General features: G+C 37.3%; 2 long non-coding RNA genes across 3 annotated transcripts in view; both read left to right on the top strand.

The window, feature by feature from the left end:
• LOC111941361 (uncharacterized) overlaps positions 1 to 18,151 on the top strand; it is a 37,184-nt gene extending 19,033 nt beyond the window's left edge. For both annotated transcript variants that reach the window (XR_015281246.1, XR_002869976.2), the window contains exon 2: positions 17,979 to 18,151. This is a non-coding gene — a long non-coding RNA (uncharacterized LOC111941361). The remainder of the gene's footprint in view (positions 1 to 17,978) is intronic.
• On the top strand, positions 28 to 12,502 carry LOC111941362 (uncharacterized). Its single transcript, XR_002869977.2, has 4 exons — positions 28 to 179; positions 9,063 to 9,187; positions 10,172 to 10,281; positions 11,004 to 12,502. It is a non-coding gene; the product is annotated as an uncharacterized LOC111941362 (long non-coding RNA).
• Positions 18,152 to 18,370: the final 219 nt, after the last annotated feature.

Raw genomic sequence — 18,370 nt, 5'->3', positions numbered from 1 at the left:
GGATGTGACCTTCCTAGGTTGCCCAGCTGAGGCAGTTTGTCTAAGGGAAGATGGGTCACTGATGTGCTGGGAATTCAGTACACATACCCAGAGTGAGGCATGACTATGGAGCTCCTCTGCTTTATTGCACAATCCCAGGCAGCTAGAATACCTCTAGTGGGACAGACAAATTTACCAAGGTTGTGGTAGCAAACTGTTAGATATTGATAATATGCAGTAATAGATATTATAAACTGCAACTATTCCATATTCAGTACCTTTACTGAAGGAAAATTTGCAACTACGTAATTCTTATATGACTGGCCTTTAGCTCTTGGTTTCTATCAACAGTATTGGCCATTACATGAGTGCTACATTTAGTCATGGGGAAAGAAGTTGCTGTAAACAGTCTCTCAAAAAAGGGATTGGGGCAGAATTGGTTTAAACTGACCTTGACAATGAAGTGATCTCATTACAGGGCTCTGCAGCCAGAGCCCATTAAAGTAATCAGGTGCTTTTTCCTTGACGTTTTTGAGACACTGAAATTTTATCAACATCAAAATAGACTGAACTGCCAGGAGTGTATCTGTAGATGTCAGTGACATCTCTTTCAATGTTATAATTCCACTGAGTATAAGACAGAAAAGTGTATGTTACTCTGTGGCAGATTTATGAAAAGAAAACAAAAATCTTAGTAAGTCCATTATCTGCCCTGTTTATTTTAATTTTTCTCTGGCATCTCCAGGGTTTCCAGCTATAACAATTTCTGGGGGGGCTATTCTTCCAAGAACAATTAAAGGGGTAAATGGGAGAGCAATATATATGTAAAATGAATTTTTAGTCTCCAGAGAGAAAATACTTTTTTTATCCCTTCCAGGAAACATTTTTTGTAATGCAAACATTCGACTTTTGAATATTCCAGCTAATTGGATACCTGCTGTTACTTTGGGAATTACCCCTTCAAGATGCTAAGGAAAATATTTTCCAAGTGGGATCAGGAAGGCACTAGAACAGGTTGCTCAAAAGGGATGTGGGGCCTTCATTCAGCTCATCTGAGCAAGGCACTAAGCAGCCTCAGCTGATGTTGCAGGTAGTCCTGCTCTGAGCAGGTTCTTGGATTGGGTGATGTCCCACACTCCCTTCTAAAGTCAGTTATTCTCTTAGCCTATTATTTTGAGGACTTACATAGAAAGTGCTAATTTCTCCAACTCTCACACTTCAATTGACAGCATATCCCTGTGCTCAGTAATATTTATTGTCTACTCAGACTTGAGCATTTATTAATTAGTAAAATAAAATGAGATGGAGAAAATTACAATTTTTATAAAATAAGTGTGATTTTAAAAGTGTGGCACTTTTCTTTTGACCTTATGTAAGCACTGAATAATCTTTGTTATCAATAATAGAAAATTAATTTCCTTTTACAAAAACTACTTTCACAGCAGCCTAATACAAGTTTCATGTAAGGGGTTAGCTCTGATCTGCATATTTTTGAGAACAGAAGCTGGCCATTGTTTCTTAATAGCTTATATGCCAAAATACTTTTGTCTACTCACTATTCTGACTGCAGTTTCACATGGTCAGAGGTATCAGAAATTTGAAATCAGCCCTGGTACCCAAAAATACCCAAACAAGTCCATGTTTTTTCTCTAGCTGAGGTATAGTCTGGATTTTTTTTTCTGTCCAGGTGGTGGGTTTGGACCACGAAACACTGATCCATGGATAGAACTAACCCAACCTGTGGGAGTCTTCCCATCCAGATTTTTTTCTCAACCCATTAGATTTTGTACTGCTGAATTGCAGAAAATGTCATTGTTTGTGTATATTCCTTGGAGAGTAGGAGACCTGGTTCCATTATTTGACTCATTTTTGTGGGTTTCTTTCAGACCTCTCAACATTTGTTTCTTGCTGACTGAGTCTCTGGGGATGTAAGAAACAAAGACCGGCACGTTTTTTAGCCTTTAGCACTGAGCAGAACTGTGGCTTCTCTGGTTACCGTATGTCCCAAAAAGCAAATGCAGGGTGCCAGATGATGCAATGACATGTGCCATGCTACTGGCTGAATAGAAGTGTCACACAGGATTCAGCTGCACCACTTTCTTGCCTGCAGGTCTGCATACTCATTCTTCCTGAGTTTTATGCATTCAGAGTTAAAGTTTGTGGCACACAACCAAATTCAAAGATCTGATTCTCTCAGTTTGAGGGACTGAAATTAGGATCATATTTGCAATCGGCGGTCTTAGTATTTTATTAAGAAGCAGGCTTTTCAGAAAGTGTTAAGGTTGAGCTGAATAAGAGGCATCCCTTTCTCTTTCAAGAGGGAACTAACAATGAATAACATTCCTGATTAAGGTACCTGGCTAGCTACCCAGAGTTAGGCGAGATGAAACCAGATGGAGCACAAATCCTAACAAGGCCAGCCCTAATCCAAACAGTCTGAATCCACAATTTAATTTCCCTAGGAGTCATGCAGACCCAGACTGTTTAACCTTCTTTCTGTGCTTCTGTCCTTCAATTCTCATATACAAATGACATTGTCCTTACTAGCTATGTGTGCATTTCTACTCCACACTAATTAATTTTTCTTTCGTGGTGGAGTTAACAATAACATGCTACCTGGCATGTCTCAAGGTCCAAACCTGCCCACAGGCAGGAGCCACAGACCATAGATGAACAGATGCATGGAATAGTTTCTGGCAGAAGAATAACAGACAGGCAGAGGAGAGAAAAAAAGAGACGCTGAACTGAGGAGGTGAAAGATAGGAAGAAGAGAGGAAGATGAGGGCTAATAGAAAGTCTTTGGTTATGAGAGTATACATCTGGGTTTTTGGGAGAAATGTAGAACCCCTAATGCTTGGCAAAGTCTACAGCTGTATGAAGTCTGCCTTGGTGCAAGTAAGTTATCTTCATATCACCCTGTACTCCAGCCCTTCTACCCTGCAGAACAGAATCCAGTGGTAGCTCAAAAAGCATCCATGAGATTCAGAGTCTGATTTGGATTTTATTCTGCCCTGTAAATGTGGAGTGACAAAGTAGTTTGGATGTACAGAAAGATTAAACTATGAGAAACTTAAAAGAAAGGAGAAATGCAAAGCTAGCTAAAACCAGAAAGGTGAATTATACCTGATATGCCCAGATTCTGTAGGAATTTCTTTTTCCTCTATTGGTTAAGTATTTCCAGTTTGTATATCTAGCTGTCGTTTTGTAAATATTCAATACTTGTCCACTACTCAATACCAGGTGCATCTTGCTAGCCTCCCACATTTCTGGGATCCCAGAGCTTTCTCTACCTCCTGTCAGCTTTCTTAGTTGTTACCCACATTATTTTCTAATAATTCAATCTGCTGCAAAGCACGTCCTGCAGTGTTTTGGGACTTCTGTCTCACTGAAGCTGGTGTGTATGAATAAGTGCAATGGATCTGGTGCACTTCTTTTTACTGCTGAGCCAACATTTGGGGCCATTTTTTTATCTCATTATACACACAGAATATTTTAGCATTTAAAATTTCAGTGTTTTCTAAATATATTTAACTTCATTCATAATATGCAAGGAATTAATATCCTGGATTAATATGCCAGGCTGGCAAATAGAAGAGGAAAGGGTGTCCAGCAATAGTATTTCAGTTTTTGCCTTAGGGGTATCCCAATTTTTCTCTGACCATCTATCTTTATGTATGATTATTCTATTATGAACCTTGATATGATACCAGAATAATTTTATAAATATGCAATTAGAGGTGGCCCCTGTTCAGCCTGAACATTTGTGTGTATGTTTGTGTGTTTATCTTTGCCTCTGTGTGTGAGGTTCATTTCCAAGGAATCTAAACCTGGATTCAAGTCCGAAGTCCTCAGATGGTCCCTGTCATTGCAGAAGGCTAAGCCAAAACAGCTGAGCACAACTTTGAAGACATTTAGATTCTAAATCCTGGTCCAAATGACTAGAATTCCTTTCCTTCTCCCATCTCTTTAATCTAAATTGAAGATAAGATCTAGGGAGCACGGGAAAAAGAAAAGACAATATCAACAGTTGATATTAATTGCCCTTTATCAATCCCTGAAGAGTTCTCAAAATATTTAAACAATCTGCTCTAAGTAACAACATTAATAAACTAAATGTGAGAAGAAGAAAAGCCAGTAATTACAGCAGAGTTTAAACATCACATCTGATAAGTAACAAAGACCTCTAAATTAAACAAATATAAAAGATAAAACAGAAAGCATAGTAAAGAAAGAAAATCAAAGCATTGTCCTAAATGGCATAGAGGTCACATGAATTAAATACCTCTAATGTCTTTCCAGAAAGAAAACATCATTAAAAGCCTGGAAGAACTGACTTCCAAATTAATTCTTCATCAACATTCAAAGTGCTTCCCCCTCCTTTCTGTCCCAGCATATTTCCTAAGGCCTCGTGCTTGACCCATTGAAACCATGTAACTGTCACAAACAAAAAATAAACTTTTGACCATTAATGGAGGATTAGAGTGTTGTAGGAAGTAGGTGGAGTATGAAAGTCTTAAGCCATGAGTATGTTCCAGGTCTGAGAGAGGCTCTTTATATGAACTATATATGAAATACATGGAATTTATTTGTTATTTATTGCAATTATGCACTGTTTTGTCACTCTCCTTTACTAAGTGTCAGTTACTTGCAGATTCATTTGATTTGAAGGTAAAATGTCTGTTAATTTTATAACTTATTTTATAAACCTTAGTTAACTGCTGTTCTGCAGTGTAGTAGAACCCAAATTTTTGCCAAAATGATCCCAGTTACTTCAATTTGCAAGTGCTTGTGATTAGCTTAACCCAGCTTTTTGGGTTAGTGATGAGATTAAGGATGATTGGGATAAAGTTAGGGATAAGGCTGCTGAATTTTATCATATGTGATTTATCTTTCACCGGACTTGAATGGACAGATACTTTAAATTCACCTTTATTTGATCCATGCAAGACCTTTGGGCAGGCACCTGTTCAGCAACCTCTGCCAGCACTTCCTTCTCCCTACTGCTGAAACTTCCTCATCTTCATCCTTGATGTTTTACATAACTGATATTCTTCTCTTTCATCAGTCATTTCTGAAGAAATGACTGTATCAAGTGATGCAGTGGAGTTTAATATGCTTCACTCTATGGTAGCAAGTATATTTTTTCTGGTTTTGCTTGCATTTACTATTAAGAAGTTACATTTTTATGCAACCCTACAATAATTTCATTAAGATGAAGCACTGGAGGCATTTCCATTGAGATGAAGGATATGTCAGAATTTTAAGACTGTTTCTCATGTGGTTCTTCAGTGACATATATTTTTTTCCTGTTAAAACAAAAAAGAAAAAGAAAAGAAACCCAACAAAGGAAATTGGCCTGAGGAAAATGCCACTGAGATACTGTTAAGAAGTCTGACTTAAAGCCAAGCAGCATATGCAGGGTGAATGCTCAGTCCACCCATTGTGCTTTCAGCCACAGGGGGCTGAGAATAGTACCCTATGAGATTTTACTAGAAGTGTGGTAAAAATATTCTGGTATAGATGCCTCTTTTTGAAATGAGAAACCTTAGTTTTTACTTTAACTTATACTATCTACTAAGACATAGGTTTTTATTTCTGCATTGACACTGCATCACTATGCATTCAAAGTGCTGTGGATAAAGTGCAAACTATTCTTTAGCATACTGCTAAGTTAATTGTAACCTGGATACCACTTATTCCAATGCAGGTGATGAGGAGCCATTGAGTCTATGGCTGCAGAAGTTATGGCCATGGTACATTTGCTAGTTAGGTCTTTTACCAGAATGCAGCCTACAAGGATCTATTTCAGTCTAGTCTAATGTTCAGACTGTTTTATGTTGTACTAAGGGAAGACCACTTTCAGGTATAGGGGAGAATTAGGAAGGTGAAGAGAAGAATCAGCTTTGTTAATTTTTAACTCTCCTGTTTTAAGAACAATGTTGTTTACCAGAAAATCAGATCTATCTTTGATAGGTTTTTTTTTTTCTTTTCAATTAAAATAAGGAAATTAATTTAGGGCTGTCTGACAGCTTGTAAGTATGGAAGTGCAAAGCTTGCTGAGCTGGCTGGTCTTCCTTGAAATACACCGTTTAAAGGGCAGAGACCTGATGTAATCACTGCCTCCTCACCTCACTGAGGTGGCCAAAGCAGACAGTGGTTCCCAAAATTGCAGCACAGCCCTAGTCTTTGCTGGTGGCAGTGCACAATGCTCTGCCTCTTGCTCCAGGCTTGGAACAAATCTGCTGTTCAAGGAAAGGCAAGTTTGTTAGCTAGAGTATTAACTACAACCTTCAAAACAAAACTTATTATTATACTGTCACAGAATGCCTGTAGCTTTATGAGGCCTTGAGAATACAATAAATTAATCACAGTAGTACTTGTTTGTTTTTATAAAGGTTTGCAAAACAAGTAATAAAGTGTTGATGGGATTTTTTTTACTTCCACATTCATTAGATATTATTCTGAGTCTAGATTTTATTAAAATGAGCTGTTCTAGAATGCATCTGGGAGTCCTGAGTTGGCTGAATGTGATTTCAGGAGTTATAGTCACAAGCTGAAAATCGTGAGATCTTAAGTTTGATCTTTGCTGTACTTCTTCTTTAGCTACAATAATAGTCTATGAATTTAAAAAACCCGAAATGCTACAATTTATATTATTACAAAGATCTAGATAGGGAGAAAAAAAAGAAAAAAGAATTATTAAAGGAAATAGGCACTGACTTTCCAGTAAAATAAATGAAAATATCATAAATGGAAGTATCAAAAGTCTTACTTTATCTAAGTAATTAATAATTTAATTAAAGTTTTCTATTTTAGAACTCAGATGTTTTTTATTAGTACTGCTAAAATGCTTAACAAACCATTGCATAATCTGTCAAATTACATCCAAATGCATTAACTAATAAAATACTTGTTTTCAGTAGTTCTGAAGAGGTATTACCTCAAAAGCTCATGCACTAATCATTCTTCAAAATCTAATTCTGTTCCTATTCTACATCTCACTTCACATTAAGAACACCATGTATGACACGTAAAACACACTGAAACCACAGGCATCCCTGCACACTCCAGCAATGGCAGCCTCAGCTGCTGGGGATGCCTCCTATCTCCATGCTACACTGCCTCTTGAGGGAGTCTGTTTTCTCAGCTGATGACATTGGACAGCTTTTATTTTTGTCAAGGCTTTTTCAGTAGAGTGGCATGATGTGAAATAGAATAACCTGATGAAATACAATAAGTTAATAATAGTGCTGTACACAGAGCACCTTTCATCATGACAGATCCCAAAGAGTTTTACTTAGACTGTACATACAAAAATCATTCTTCACCCACCACTGAAATGCAGTTACTGTTACAGAAGAATAGGGTAACCATACCATGCCAGGAATAACAGCTTTTTTTGAGTAAGGGAAATTAAGAAAAATGTCTTCATATGAAACAATAATGGGAATACTTAGGGATGCTGGATGTAATTACTAGCATTTGCATTTGGTCAACGTGTTTAAAGGATTTCTTGTAAATACATGAATCAGTAATAGAATAGGGGTATCTGTAAATATTTAATTTGCCACAAGTTTTTGTGACTTTTTTTTGCCTTTTCTCAGAAACAGCACCTTAAGCAACAAAAAAAGAATTAAAAACCACACATATTTAAGGATTGTTTCAAAATTTACTCAAAGTATGAAATGCCAGTTAGTCATGAAGAGTTGGCTCTAGAATGTTCACATTTTTGCACCAAATACTGGACAATTCTAACTCTTCCGTGTGGTGCAATTCAACAAAAAAAACATTTGGGGTATTGTTGTGAGCTCCTGCAGAACATAAGGGTAACCCACGTTCTTTTAGTAGATCCCTGGGGGAAGATTAGAATGAGCAACACTGAATAACTGGTATTTGTAAATATACACGTGTAGGGTTTATTATGGAACAATTTGGCTGCAAAGAAATACAGGTGCGTAGGCATTTTGGTTATTATTGCCTATAGTTATGTGCAGAAAATCATGCTATGAAAAGCCAGTGTCCATCAAGGAGACAGAGGAGTCCTGCAACTTTATTTGAATAAAAGGAGAATCTACTCCTTTTAGTAGAGGAAGGGGCATACACTCATAGGGCTTCTCAAGGTTTTGGAGGACAGAGCCTCCTTTGATCCTAAACTCCCTGCCACATGCTGCCCCCTTCTTTTCCTTATTGACTGAGGTACTGGGAAGTTACAGCCTTCCCAAACTGCCTACCACATATTTCCCCCTTGAACACATAATTATCCTCTGAAGTTCAGGCTATCTGGGTCCTGCAATACACCCATTCGGCTATTGCCCTAAAGTTCAGGAATTTAAACTGTAGTTAGACTTTCTGGCTTCTGTAAAAACTTGTGTGGCATGAGGTTGATAGAGATATTAAGACCCATTTCAAAGACATAACACCCTTTTCTCCTAAGGACCCTCACCCATGAGTTGTTTGTAAAGGCGTTAGCACCCACCTTCCCTATCAGTAATATAACAACATTAAAGCATTGCAATATGAAAGTGGAACATCACTCAAGAACATGCACAAGGGAAAAGAAAGAGAAAGAAAGGACGAGATTATGGAGATCTCACCACTTGTAGGCTCCCCCAACAATACTTGGTTGCTTCACAATCTTGGTTGAAGTGGTGGTCACAAATAGGATCTGTTGAGTCATGGTCAATGTCCTGAAGAAGTGGTGGGGAGAAATACGCAGAAAAATCTATGAAACACAAAATCTACTGGCTATATATTTACTCAGGTTTGGGTGGGAATGCCTAGGTACCTCCCCTGAAAGAGGTACCCTTGGGAATCCCTGACACCTTCTAAGACAACACAGCTGCCCATCACACCAGTACAGTTGAGTAGATTATGGCCCATTATGGCCATTAACAGAGATGAACACTCTCAGGCCACAGTCAGTATCCCAGTACTTCCCTGGGGTGGGGAAGAGAGGGATCCCCACCCACCACCCAGTGTTTTGCGCAAGGCAGGACAATTTAGGATAGCAAGAGGCACCTGCCCAAATCCACAGGACCCTCTTCCGTCTCACTGAACCCATCCTTTCCCCTCTGTCTTTTCAGATCAGAGGTTTAGCAACTGTACACCCAAAAGCTCACCTCCTCCACCTCAGCAAAGATTCCTGGTGTGTCCACAAATGGGGGACATGTTTTGAGTTGTTATCCTTTAACAGTTCAGTCTCTCACAGGTATGTCCAGATAGAACCCTGTCACACCAGAAATCTGAGTCCCTGTGCCATTCAGTGCAATACAATACTGGCAGTGTCAAGACTGGTGCTGTACTTGCTCTCAGTGGTTCCTGATACAACTTGAATATATTGATACTGGGACCTAACTGTAAGCCATAAGCATTTGCAATGCATATTTATAACTCTTGATTTAAAAATGCAATTAAAGCATTGTAAGATATTCAATGCATGGTAATTGTGTGGGGATTTTAGCCTTTACTAGTTACAAAGCCATTGAAAAGAATAAGCATTTCCTTTGAAGACCAAGTCTATTTGCTGTGGCTAACAGCGCTCCTCATCAATGGGCTCAGTTAATGTGCTGCATGCACACTTTGAAGCCTGATCGTTGTTTAAACAATTGAAAAATAGAAATTATCATATCAAGATAGGGAGACATAGAAGGATCACAGCATCCTCTTCTTCTTGATATTGATTGCAGCATGTAAATCAGCATCAGTGACATTTATGACATTGTATATATAGGAGATCTGGCCAAAATAGAGAGAGGAATTTGTTTGATGCCTATCAAAAACTTTAAAAATGATTGTAAATTCACTGGAAAAGAATGAGCTGAAGGGTTAAAAATGAAAATAACAGTTCATGGCAGTAGGTTAAGCTGGTGATGAATTATCCATATAGTATCATAGGGATTGTTCTCATTGCATGTCATTATTGATTCAATGGAAAAGGATATCAAGACTACAGTAATGAGGTTTGGAAACTGAAATAACCATGAAGGAGGCCAGTAGTAATAATAAAGTCCACACTAAAAAGTAAGGAATATGAATGGGAATTATTACACTGAGATTCAGTATGAAAAAATGCAACCTAAGGTACCTAAGGAATCTAGAATTTATGACTATTAGCAAAAGTGAAAGGAAATAATGATGGACAGTGGTTTAAGATGTCTGTAATATCATCTAGTGCCTAAAAAATATGTTTCAGGGATAGACACTCATAGAAGAAGGTAGTAAAGGGCAGCAGGGGCTGAGTTACAAGTCAGCTTGGAGAGCTAAGCCTACCTGCGGCTCTGACAAGTGAACCTGCACTACTGGGTAAGAGCCATGTAGGGCTCCTAAGTTTAGTACACTTCTAGAAAGTGCAAAGCATTGCTTTTATGAATTTTTTTGCTCACCTATAAGGAAATTCTCCCACTCCCTCCCTCCCTCCTCACTTGAATATCTATCTCACTGATATCGCAAAACTTACCTTCAAGTTATGATTGTAAATCTATATCACTTATCTCAGATTTCGCTCTCATTCCAAACTTCCATTCTAAGAAAAACTGTCCAGATTTTAAAAAAGGGAAATAAATCACTTTCATGGAATGTTTGCCAACTCTACAGAATTCCCCAGCTTGAAGAACCTCACAGCAAAGATAATACTGGGAGGGTGAAGCATGCATTAATTAAAGCTTTAGTTGATGATAAGGAAGGCTTCAATTCATAACCCTACTGAGGCCTGAGTCACTTATTTGATCCCAGTTTTGTTCTGGCTCTCATTCCTCATTCTTAAAGTAGATTTAAAATGGATTTAATTGTCCCTCTATATATCACAGGAGTCTTGTGAGAATAAATATGCCACAGATGGTAAAGTACTCAGACATTAAAGTCCTGAGGGCCAGAGGAAATCAAAACTTATATCCTTGTATCTGACTGGAATCATTTGAAATTGAGTGCAAAAAGCTTTCAGAGAACATGCAAGACACAATTGCCTAACTTACAGCATATATTTTATTCAATTAATTAAGTTTCCATTATTCCTGTGAATTGTCCAGAAGTGGTTTAGGAACATAAGAATTCCCAGCCCATCAGGAGGAGAGCTTAATAGAAGGCAGGCGTTGTGGCACTGCAGCAGAGTGAGCAGCACACAGCCTCCCCCAGGACCAGCCCCCCAGCTCTCCACCATCTGTGCAGCTCTGACTTCCACAGTTAGTGGGTTTTGATAGATGTTGTTCAGTTGATTGTTTTACCCCCCGCTTTTTTTTGTTGTTGTTTTGGTATTTTGTTTTGTTTTGAGGTATTCTCTGAGGCTCACTAGAGATTTAAGTAACCCAATAGAGGTGATAGGATGTTTTTCTCAGAAGAGAAACCAAAATGAGTCCATTACCAGCAAGCTATTGCAAATGTGGATGGAATTTAGAGAATATGTCATCACCCAAAAAGAAGACTCTCAGCATCAGCCAGTCCACCTAGTGTATTTTATCAGTAATACTCTGTGTGTGGTAGTGCTTATCTGTATGGTAGCTACTACATTTAAAAACTTGACCTATTTTCTGTGACTAGACAGCATCTGCATTTGAGTGAATTTGGGGTATGGTGTAAATTTACAATTATTTACAAACAGGGCCTTGCTTTTTAACAGTGAATACTCTGTCTACATTTCTAACCTGGAGCTGTTTTTTTTCAGTGGTAGATTTTCTATCTTTTCAACACTGGTTTAACCAAAAGACTTTTTTTTTTTTTATTAAGTCTGTTTTTGTACATCAGCTTTTCATCAGGAAAAGAGTCATTCATGCTCAAGATCACGTTCCTGTTACACAAAACTGCTAGTTGACATTATCAACACCCTTATTAACTAATTCTTAAAGCAAGGTTTGAGATCATTATCTCCTTACTGAGCTGCTCATGTGGAAGCAAAGGCAGACGGAATGTACAATATTCCTCTAGGCCACAAAGAAATCATTAGTAGAAAACAGATTAAAATCTTGATTTCTTGTCAGTTATTTAGATGACAGTGATTTTTAGATGACAATTATTTAGATGATTATTTAGCCTTTTCCTTGCTAACTTCCCCTGTTGTTTAGCACACTAATACAACACAGTGCTTCTTAGAACGCTCAAGTTTTGGTCCAGTCTTTCCAGTAACTACAGTAATAATGGCTGAACCCTCTTGGGTTTAGTGCAGAGTCCAAAAGAAGAACTGAAATACAGATAAAGCACAGCTCTGGGAATGGGGCTTGGTTTTGAAACTTTGAAAGGTGAGGCTACCCAAACAGATCACTAGGTAGTAGCTAACTAACCTCTTCCAGCTTACTGGAAAAGAAACCTCACAGTTGTTTCATAACCTTAGCAAATCTGTCGTATTTTACAGAAATAAGGCTAAATTTCTCCCTTTTAATTTGAATCCTGAATTTCTTCTAGGAGAAATGTTAACTTTTTCTACAGGAAAATATCTGTGAAACTCTACAATATGGTATATAGGTTTTTTGGGGTTTTTTTCAGTTTTTATTAAAAAAGAACCAACAACTTTTAGGTCTTGGCTACTTTTTTACTATTAAATATGTCTTGGCACTTGTCTAGATTATGGAGTAATCACTTGCACAACATCATCCTTTAAATAGGTCAGCCAAAACTCTACATCCAAATACACTCTAAGCATTGCTCAGATCTCAGACTTTTACAGTTGGGTTCTGTCTCTCTAATGGTCTGAATCAAAATTCTGGATACATCCAAATACCCTGAAGCAAGGGTATTGCAAATGCAGATCCAGCGTGTCTGGCACAAGTCTTTCATTTTCAGGCTTCTTTTTTTTTTTATTCTCCTCTTCCCCACCCCCATCTCCTCCTTTTAAATTAGGGCAAAAGCACATTGTTATTTCAAGAAATCTAGAAGAGACTATTTTCCAGGTTGGTTGATATTCATATGTGAAAAATGATAAAGTGATTAACTTTCAATTCATCTTGAGTAAAACCCACAGAGAAGAGTAAAAACATGGAAATTCAGCACATATGTTTTATAAAGAAAACCTATTGTCCTCTCTGGGAGGTTTTATTTCCCGAGCCTTTTAGGCAACACTTCTTTGGCCCATAAATCAGTATGAAGGAGGTCCTGGTGCTCAAGCCTCTGCTACTAGCTACAGCTGCAAAAGGGTTATATGTGTAGTAGGATAGGCCCCAAAAGTCTGGAAGAGTCTTCTCAGGACATTACAGTAGTTGTGAGTATTTGAGGTAATCACATTATATACAATACTTATTGTTTTATTGTGGCTGATACTTGGCTTTCTATCCTTAAAGCAGAGTCAGAACACTAATTAATCCTGAACCATCACAGTGACACATTTTCCAGAGGATTTGCAAACTGAGACTGATTTTTCCATGGTTTTTTTAATGTCTCCCCTTTTCTTGATTTCTTTTTTGGCTCTATGCTGTTGCCACAGACAAGCATAGGATAAGATCTCAGTATTTGTTACGTCTTGCCCTCCAGGATATAATTTTTCCTAACTATCTTTAATTGAATGGAATTAACTTTCCTTTATAAGTCTACAAAATATAAGGTGTGCTCAGATGCCTAAATACAAGTATTAGCATTGTGTTAACCCACTCTACTTTTGTGACTGTTCTGTCTAGAACTGCATACCAGAGCTTGGTTTTGGCATACTGGAGCCTGTCTTCTAGCTGCGGGTGCTTATATTCCAGCTCTTCCTTCATAAAAAAATTAACTTAATATTTACAAATTATTTTGTGCATAATGACTAATGGGATTTATAGATACTTTCTTCTATTCTTGCCTTTTTAATCATCTGCTGATGATTAAAATTCACTTAAATTTGCTGGTTTGGCATTTCTATCTCTCTCTATCATTCTTGCAATGACAGTTTCGATGCCCCATTCATCTCACAAGTGCACTTTTACACGTTGTCTCAGATTTCATCTGCACCTTTTCCTCCACTGTGCCTTGGTTTGTCCTCACCATTGTGTCCCTCAGGCCAAGAAATTCAGACTACAATGGCAGCTTTACTTCCGTAAAGACTAGATTTGGGAAATAAAAAATATATTATCCCAAGCTGGTCACATGCCTTCTCTAACCACCAGCAGTCTCAGTACTTTATCTTGTCTTTCATCTTTTATTAATTCACAACTTCTACTTCCCTTTTTTTGTCTCATCCCATCCAAATTCAGAGGGGGAGAGGTCTGTGCCAAAGACAGCTTTCTCCCTCAGCTCTATCTCTAGCACAAGTGTGGGTGCTAGTAAATGACTAAAATCTCTTCAGGCAGACGGAAGGCACAGTGCTGCCCCAAGGACTTCACTGACTAAAGGCTTCAACTGTTTTGCTAGCTGGGTCATGCTGCTCTTCCACATGGCTCAGCACCCTCTTTGACATCTGTTGCGGAGGGGTAACTTGGATAAGGATTGACCTTTCCATCTCATTGCAGAGTTAAAGCTGGGGTAGCACTTGCATACTAGGACAATGTCTGAAAGTCCTCCTGAGGACTCACTCCACATACTAAGTACTGCACTAGAGTAGTCCTCATCCCAAATAAGTCAGTCTTTGGTTTTTTTTTTTTCATTTAATTTTTATTTTAGCCCAAATAACAATATTAGGACACACTGTGCTTGGGACCATGAGAAAGGAGGTGCCTGTTTTACGTTTCTAAGCTGTAAACACTGACTGCAAGTTTTGCTGCTTTTTTTTCAAGTCCTGGTTACTATTGACACGATTAGCTTGTTGTTTTATAATAGCACCCAGATGTCCCAATCAGGGTCCTGCTGTGTTCAATATCATAGAAATATATAAGAAGAAACAGGCTATTCTCTGGAGAACTTAAAATTTTATTTAGGAAATAAATATAGTATTGTAAAAAAGGTGAGATAGGCATCAGGGTGACTGGTTGCTCTAGGCTGGTACTGGTCACTGAAGACTAGTGCTACATCATGCACTAGGACTTCTATGTATTGGAGAGCACTGGTCACTGTCCCTCTGTGGCTCTGTCATCAGCCATCAGTTGGTTTCAGGAGCAAGTCCTGAAACAGAACTTGAAGCCAATAAGATGAATTTAGTAGACAAAACCATGCAGACTGAGGGTGGGGCATGTGGATTGGTTTGGTTATTTTCTTTATTGTCCTGACAAGGGGACAGCAAATCTCTGACAAGGTAATTCTGGGTAGACTTGTGGAATAAAAGCTGCAGAAAAGTACTAAAGGGGAAAAAAGGCTCCCTCATGCAGCAGTGAAGGGACAAAGTTCAGATGGGGGATGGTCAGATCTCAGTGAGGAAATGGTGTAATAAAGGCTGGAACTGAAAGAATGAAGGAGACAAAAGGGATTTCAAAATGTTAGGTATTTTTATTTCATAAAATGATAATTTCCCTTTGGATCTGAAACACCTATCTTTCTATTTTCTGTTATTGAAATACTAAGTACTGTACCAAAATATTTTTTTTTTTAAAATAAAAACATGTTTTCTTAAACAGACAATATAAGTAATTTCTGGGAGTATTGGTAATTTAGCCTGGTGTATAGGAGAAATGTGCTTTTCATTTAATTGACCATTTGGTGGCAGTACACATTAGCCTCACTTTTTGGATGATAATGTGTTATTCATTATGGTTGTATCTCAAATTTATTCCTCTCAAATGTGTCAAGTGCAAACCAAATCTTTACATAAAGTCTGCAATGCTAAGGGCTAAATGCCTATTCTTACGACTCACTAAGAGAAACAGGTATTGATTTGAAGAATATGGTGCTAACATTCACTACCATTTCATAGTAAGTCTTTCACATATGACAAAATAGTTAATTTTGCTTCCTACCATTGTTTCTTCTAAGGTAGTGTGACATATTTTCACAGAAATTATGCTTACAATGAAATATCAACAGTATGCAAGGATTGCTTTCTTCTTTACATGGAAATTAAAATGAAGACTAAATAAAATGGCCTGCACACAAAGAATAAATTCCAGCTATATGATAAAAAACATATTCAGGACTTTCCCTGGTAAAAGACACGTGTTACCACACTCCTACAGCTCAAAGTACACTACACTCTGAATGAACAGTTCTATCTGGTACAGTTTAGAGAAGCATACAATATCCTGTTTTTAATGCAGCACAGGTGTTGGCAGATCGAAATACTAAGTCTCATTAAATCATATCTATATATTGTCATGAAACCAAGTTTCTATTTCCAGTACTAGTGTACTAGAGCAGGCTGTTAAAACTAAGATGAGGGACTTGAAAAGGGATCAGCAATGGTGTTCATAGGGGTTGATGCTTGCTAATCTCTGTTTTGATACAAGCAATATTTCATTAGACTGTTTATTTTCACTATGATGTTTTTTGAACTTATTTATTGAGCTGTGATACTTCTTGGGAAGTGTTTCTGGCTGTGGACAAGTACCATCTGCAGTAGAGTAAACTTATGTTTAAAAAAAGCTCATTAGCACAAGCTGAAACCAGGAAAGGATCCTAGAAAGGGCCCAAGGAGGGGACCTGTGAAAGTAATGACAGGATGGAAAGGCAGAAGGACACTGAGCTTCAATGCTGGACAACAGTCCAACTTCAAGCTAAACATGCAGTCAGCATGTATTGATGTTACTGTGTGCTGTCAAGCAGGCTGCAGCCACCTGCAAAGCATTCCTAGAGGCAAGAGAGTTTCTGAAATATAGACATGGAGGTGCAGAATGCACAAATTATGGATCACATATATATGTAAATATTGGTGCATAGTAATGTGTATTTATGTGCAAAAAATGAGAGTATAACCTCCGTGTTTTCAACTCTCTATGAATTTGAAAACTGTAATCTGAATTAATAGTCTTAAATTTGGAAGTCCCTCAATTTTCAACAAAAGCTACAGATGCACTCTAGTTTGCAGTAGCTGTTGACATCCCTAATTCTTGGACAGAGAACAGGCACTTTGATTTGATATTCTCTGGTTTGACAGTCTGGCTTCCTACATTTTATACTGTTTTTCAGTATGGGAAATTTATAAAACCCCACAACACCTGTCTGCAGGAGGCAATTGTCACTACACCTGAGTTTGGGGTTCTGAAAATAAAAGAACCAAACTATTTAAAATATTGCAGAGTCATAGAATGGCACAGAAATACCTGTCCTGGGGTAGAACATTTATTTGTTTCTGAGTTATATTGTTAATATCCTTCTTGCTTTGGCATCCAATTAATATATTACACTGAGAACACCACTGGATTCAGTTTAGAATTTAGACATTAATTTAAAACATAGATTTTTCCAGTAACAACACAATTTGAACTAAGGAGCAGGAAGTATACTTAAAAATTGACTGATATTTTCTGAAGAGATTTGGAAAAATCTTATTAGCAATAGTCACAGTGTTCAAGTATTACCTGCAAGTACTTATTCCTACCACTGGGAATACCCAAGTTCCTCTAAATCAGGTAAGGCTTGGGAGATTTCAGTGAAGACATCAATAGTAGAAGAGGTGGAGCGGCCACCTTCTCCTCACCCTCAGCAGCTGTAAAGGAGCTCTCCTGTATCTCCTAAAATAAGATTCCACTGACTAAGGAAGGTTTTTTTGAGTTTACACTTTCAGCAGTTCAAAGGAAGTATAGCAATATATATATATAAGCATTATACATATTAATTATATTATATTATATTATATTATATTATATTATATTATATTATATTATATTATATTATATTATATTATATTATATTATATTATATTATATTATATTATATTATATTATATTATATTATATTATATTATATTATATTATATTATATTATATTTATTATATTATATTATATTATATTATATTAATTATATAATAGTATTATATAATAGTATTATATTATTATATTATATTTATTATATTATTATTTCTATAATTATTATTATAGAGTATATAGAATATTATAGATATAGAATATTTAATATATATATATGTATATATGTATATATATGTGTGTGTATATATATATATATATAAGCATTGATATAATGAGATACTCTTTGTAAAAGGTGTTGTCTTATTTCCTAGTAGGTGTGTCCTTCAATCCCAGGAGTGATTTGTGACAGGGAAGTCATCCTGGAAGATCGATAGACCTGCTGCACACTTGAGCCAGTTGTTTTGTCTTCATTAGGAAGGATCCAAGTTCACTGAGCTCACCTATGCTAGGATTTTGGCAAATAAACTTGTTACCACATAGCCATACATTAACTTGGTTGCTCTCTATTTATTCCTTGCACACCATATTCTGTAGTAAGTATAAACTCTCCTACTCCTGCTGCCATGAAGGAGTCAATTCCATGAAAATAAGACACCAGGATAGTTACCACAAGCACTCCTGTGCCTGTACTATGCCTGCAGTGACTTGCTCCTCTGACAAGAACTGAAATAAACATAGGGTAAAATCCTGCTGAAGACAGCTCTGC

Source organism: Cyanistes caeruleus, chromosome Z, assembly GCF_971803275.1.
Source record: "Cyanistes caeruleus chromosome Z, bCyaCae1.hap1.1, whole genome shotgun sequence".
Classification (NCBI taxonomy): Eukaryota; Metazoa; Chordata; class Aves; order Passeriformes; family Paridae; genus Cyanistes; species Cyanistes caeruleus.
This window is presented reverse-complemented; position numbering and strand designations above follow the sequence as displayed.